The sequence below is a fragment of the Cavia porcellus genome, unplaced genomic scaffold, assembly GCF_034190915.1.
Source record: "Cavia porcellus strain 051 isolate PalLab524CR breed Dunkin Hartley unplaced genomic scaffold, mCavPor4.1 scaffold_6, whole genome shotgun sequence".
In the NCBI taxonomy this organism is placed as follows: domain Eukaryota; kingdom Metazoa; phylum Chordata; class Mammalia; order Rodentia; family Caviidae; genus Cavia; species Cavia porcellus.
This window is the reverse complement of record NW_026947489.1, coordinates 32,202,062-32,207,387: the sequence shown is the minus strand read 5'-3', so window position 1 is coordinate 32,207,387 and position 5,326 is coordinate 32,202,062. Positions and strand designations below refer to the sequence as shown.

The 5,326-nt window shown below is 36.0% G+C and overlaps 1 pseudogene; it reads right to left on the bottom strand.

Moving 5' to 3' along the window:
• Positions 1 to 4,921: 4,921 nt before the first annotated feature.
• On the bottom strand, positions 4,922 to 5,041 carry LOC111758521 (U4 spliceosomal RNA; annotated as a pseudogene).
• Positions 5,042 to 5,326: the final 285 nt, after the last annotated feature.

The window sequence follows — 5,326 nt, the reverse complement described above, 5'->3', positions numbered from 1 at the left end:
CACGAAGAAAACAAAAGTGTAACATTAAAATGATTATGATGGTATTTTAACTAGCTCTCCAAATCCTCTATCAGTACTGTCTTCAAGCCACCAATGTGACTCACTTTAATTAATGCAGTAACCTCTACACTGGTGTGCCTTGGCTTAAAACATTCCTCCCCCCTGCCAACTCCATGCTCATCATCTAGATGATTATTCCCCCTCAATTTATCTTCTGTACTTTTCCCTACCCAGCCATCCCAGTAATCCTCCCAAACCGCTCTATTATTTTATCTCTGCCACATATAATCTTCTCTGTCGCCCTCTCCTATTTCAAGCTTATCTTCAGTGGGTATGTTTTGAGATTGATTTGTAGTCTGCATCCCATGCCATCTCCTCATAACGTACCCTCTTTTATACAAAGACTGGAAAGCTGAAACTCCATTTCCCATTCTCCCTGCCAGGTAGGTTTGTGGGTATCATTAGACTTCATCTGTCAGGTGCAGTCACTCAAAGAGCAGATGGAAGCGAAGAGGACACCATCTTCCAACTGCTTTTGATTGTGTCTTCATGCCAGTAAAGAACACTGTGTATCTATGGCAGCTCTGTATCCCAGTTTCCAGGCTTACGAATGTTGAGTGGCAAAGGGCGAGACACCACCAAAGCTGTCTAATCTCAGATTCCTGAGCCCTGGGTCCCAATTCCAGTATTGTTTTTGAAGTTAATAGGCCCAGTAAATCTTTTGATTCCCACCTTCCAAATATTATAAGACAGTCACGGGTGGAATCCTGTGACTCACTCCCAGAGGCTTAGGCTCATCCATCCAGCCTTTCCAATAATTTCATAAGCACCTAAATCCTTACACTTAATCTTTCTTCTGATTAAAATACTAGAACACCCTCTTTTCCTGTAAAAAGTTTGGTTCAACTTTCTATTGCCAAGTTACGCTAAAGTCCTCGATTCAAAAATCCCATTAATATAAAAAAATCTAAGTTTTTTTCCTTTCATAGCACCCTGTACATACTGCCATAAATTCCATATATCAAGAATATATAAGCTATTCCTCATTATCTTTTTTCCTTACTAGATTTCCCTACTTCTTTACCAGGAGACACTTTTTTGCTCTTTCAGTGGCTACCACATGATAAGACTTCAAGTATGTTAATCAGTGACAGGATGGATCAATCTGAATAACAAGTGTAAATAGATTTCTAAGCTGAAGTAAATAATAACAATCTTTAGTGAATCACTCCTTTCTGTTTACACATAGAATATCATTGGTTTTGTGTTTTTACTTTCATTTTTTGTTTTGTTTTGCATTTATACTGAGAAAATTTTTAGAATATCCCCTATAACTCATGAAAGTCAAATATTAGAACTTCCTTAATTTTCCTTCATGAAGCAGTGTTACAGAGAAGGAAGTAATGTATACAACTGCATAAGTAATTTTTCCTAAATTTAGCTTCATAGTTAGAGACCAGGAGCTAGGCATGGTGGTACATGCTGTAATCCTGCAACTCTAAGAGGCTGGAGCAGGGGATCTCAATTTTGAGTGCAGTCTGGGGAACGGCAACATGGTGAGACCTTTCTCAATAAATAAATACCTAAATAAATAAATAAAAAACCTGGACATATAGTTTAGTAGGAAGGCCTTGTTCTCAATCTCCATCACCATCAAACTACTAATAATAATAGACTAAAACTCAAACAAAAGGAGAGAAGTTTTTCCCTTGTCATGATATACAAAGGTATTACTATATAATAGGGACAGAAATAGCACTTCACTGGAATAAATATAAGAAAACTAAAGTTATATCTTAAAAGATAAATAATGCCTCTATTAACAATAATTAATAACAAGCTTTTAAGTAATATGTACTAAATTACACATATCTATAATTCTATGTTACAGTAAAAAATAAAAGCTGGAATTTAGCTGACCAAGGGCAGTAGAACTGGTATTCAATCTCCACTCTGACAAGAGCCACACCTTAAATTTAAAGACACAGAAAAGCTGAGAGGAAAAGGTGAAAGATGATGCTGACTTTATCTAAAGGGCTTATAACACCATCAGATTAAGAACATCTAAAACAAGAAGTGTAACTAGCAATAAACAGAACTGTGAGGGCTGGGGTATAGCTCAGCGGCATAAGCGCCTGCCTTGCAAGCAGGCGGTCGTGAGTTCGAACTCCGGTACTGATAAAAAGGAAAAAGACAAAAAAAAAAAAAAAAAAAGAGAGAGAACTGTGTAACAATACAATAGCCTTTTCCACGTAAAATAGCCATAAATTTCTATTTTATCTAATAAAATAATTTTAAAATGTATAGAAAAATTTATCAAAATAAAAACTTTAACATAGCTCTTTCAGTAGTCAATAGAATATAACAGTCAGCTATGATACAGAATATTTTAATAATATTAAAAATTTGATACCACTGCTACATTTATAATACTATATCCAACAATTTTTTAAGCCACATTCTTTACAATGTACATGGTACATGTACTAAAATAAATTTTATACTGGGCCATAATGTCTCAACAAATTTCAAAAAGAAAGAATCATACAGAGTAAATTCTTTTATCACAGTGGAATTAACCTAGAAATCAATAACAAGAAAACTCTCCCAAAACAGTTTTAAATAAAACAATGTATTTTTAAATAACTAATGGATCAAAGAAGAAATCACAATGGAAATTAAAAGGATTTTGAACTAAATGATAACAGATATTTGATACGTTGTGGGTTTGGAAGCACAGGCAACAAATGCAGAAAACACAAACAGGACCATGTCAAACTCAAAAAGCTTCTGCACATCAAAAGAACAAACAACCGAAAGTTATGAGACAGTCTACAAAATGAAGAAAATATTCGCAAACAATGTGTGGCAGGGGATTAATATCCAAAACATATAAAGAATACAACCCAATTCCAAGAAAACAAATAATGTGATTTAAACATGACAAAGAACCTAATAGACGTTTTTCAAAAGAAGGCCTAAAGGGTCACCAACAAACATATGGAAAAATCTCCACATCATTAATCAGCAGGAAATGCAAATTCAAACCAAAATGAGATGCTACCCAAACTATGGCTTGTCTCTAGATGCCCCTAATGCCTCATATGCTCATAGATGGGACTTTTCAGATGTGGCTGGGTCTGGAGTACATAAATGTAAACCTAAAACATGTGACTATGGATGAAGGGTGTGGTAATTGGGTTGGTCCCCCGATTGTTCTGAGTGTGGGTAATGGGAAGTCCCACATTGGGTGTGGGCGGCACCAATCAACAGGCTTGTAATCTTGACGGAATGCAACTGGAAAGAAGGAAAGAAGCCTTGCTGTTTTCTGTTTGCTCCTGTTGCTGCCTCCTGCCTATGCTGCCGATGGACTGCTCCTCCTCTGTGATGTTCCTCTGCTGTGCCTGCCCACCTTGGAGCCACTTGAGTATGGACGGAAACCTCTACACACTGTAAGCAGAAATGAACCTTTCCTTCTTTCACTTGTGGGTATTGAGCATTTTGTCCTCGTAATGAAAAAGTTACTAAAACACCTGATATAGTTGCTACTGCCCAAAGGACGAAAGATACTATGCACTGGTTGGAACATGGAGAAAAGGAAACCCTTACACAATACAGGGGAGAAGAGCATGGAGTTTCCATAAAAATTAAAAATAGAGCTGCTATTCCATGCAGCAGTCACACATCTGGGTATACATCTAAAGGAAATGAAATCAGAATCTTGAAGAGCTTTCTGCCTTCTCATATTGTTACAGTTTTATTCACAGTAACCAAGACATGGATTCAATTTAATTGCCCAATAATGTACGAAAAAAAAAAATGCAGGGCATATACTTGATGGAATATTATTCAGCTTTAGGAAAAAAGTCATTTTATTTGCAGCTATATAGATGAAACTGAAGGACATTAAGCTAAGTGAAATGAGCTGACCCCAAAAGATAAATAACACATAACTCACTTATATAAGGAATCAGAGAAGCAGCAGGTAAGGTGAATGCTAACAGGTACTGGGAGCCTGGGAGGGTAGGTGAGGAAATACAGGATGCTGGTCAAGGTTTTAGACTAGCGGAGCAAGTTCTGAATATGTATGCTGCAGTCGGGTGACTCTAGCTAACAATAGTATATGTAGACTTGAAAATTACTGAGAGTGGATTTGAGTGTCCTAAGCATAGAAAATCACAAGTCTTTAAGATGATAATGTGCCTTACTTGACTTGGTTTAATCATTTTACAATTTATACATATATTAAAAATCATACCACACACTATAAATGTGTTTTTTATCAGTACCGGTGATCAAACTCATGACCGACCGCCTGCTTGCAAGGCAGGTGCTTATGCCGCTGAGCTAAGTCCCCAGCCCCACACTATAAATATGTTAAACTTCAGTTTTTAAAAATTGAAAAATATGACATCAAAATCTGTGCTGTTGTGATGTACCAGCACAGTGTTTATAAAGAAATGTCTAACTTTCAATTCATTTTTTAGGGAAAAAAAGGGACTTAAACATCAAGGATATAGGGGCTGGGGGTTTAGCTTAGCGGCGTAAGTGTGAATTTGATCTCCAGCACCAAAAAACAAACAAACAAAAAAAAAAACCAAGGATATAAGCTTTCAGGTCCAGAAATTAATGAAAGAAAAAAGCCAGCAAGTTGAGTCAAAGGAAATGGGAGAAAATGAAGATCAGACATCAATAAAATATAGAGATGGGCATATAAAAGAAAAATTAATGAAGGCCCCAAAATATAATTCTTTGGAAAACATTTTAAAAGTGATTCACTTTTGAAAAGATTGGCCTAGAAAAATAGAAAATAAAAATTTTAAATCACATATAAAAGGAGTTCTTAGGAAAACTCTAGGTCCAAATAGGTTTGCTGTTAATTCCTCTTAATATTTTAGGAAGAAAGCACCATCTTACGCAATCTCTTTCGTGTGTTACATTTCACGTTGTCACGGCAGCGTATTGTGAGAAGTTTTCAATTAGCAATAGTCACACCTTGGAAAAAACCTCACTGGCTAAGAGACTGGCACTGTACGAAGATCCTGTGTTATAAAGCTGTCCAGATTTGACACTAATATTACAACACAGGAACATTATTTCTAATATCTCCCATCAGCATGTACAAAAACCCAAACAAAATATTAGCAAATTGAATCCACTAATATACAAAAAGAAGGTAACAAATACATTCATGTCAAGTAGGGCTTATTACAAGAATGCAAAAGACTTTGAAACTCCATAACTGAAAAAGAAGAAAATCTACCTGACTTCAGAAGAAAAATAAAACTGAACCAGTCTTGCTTAAAATTCCAGGCCTTAAGTAAGT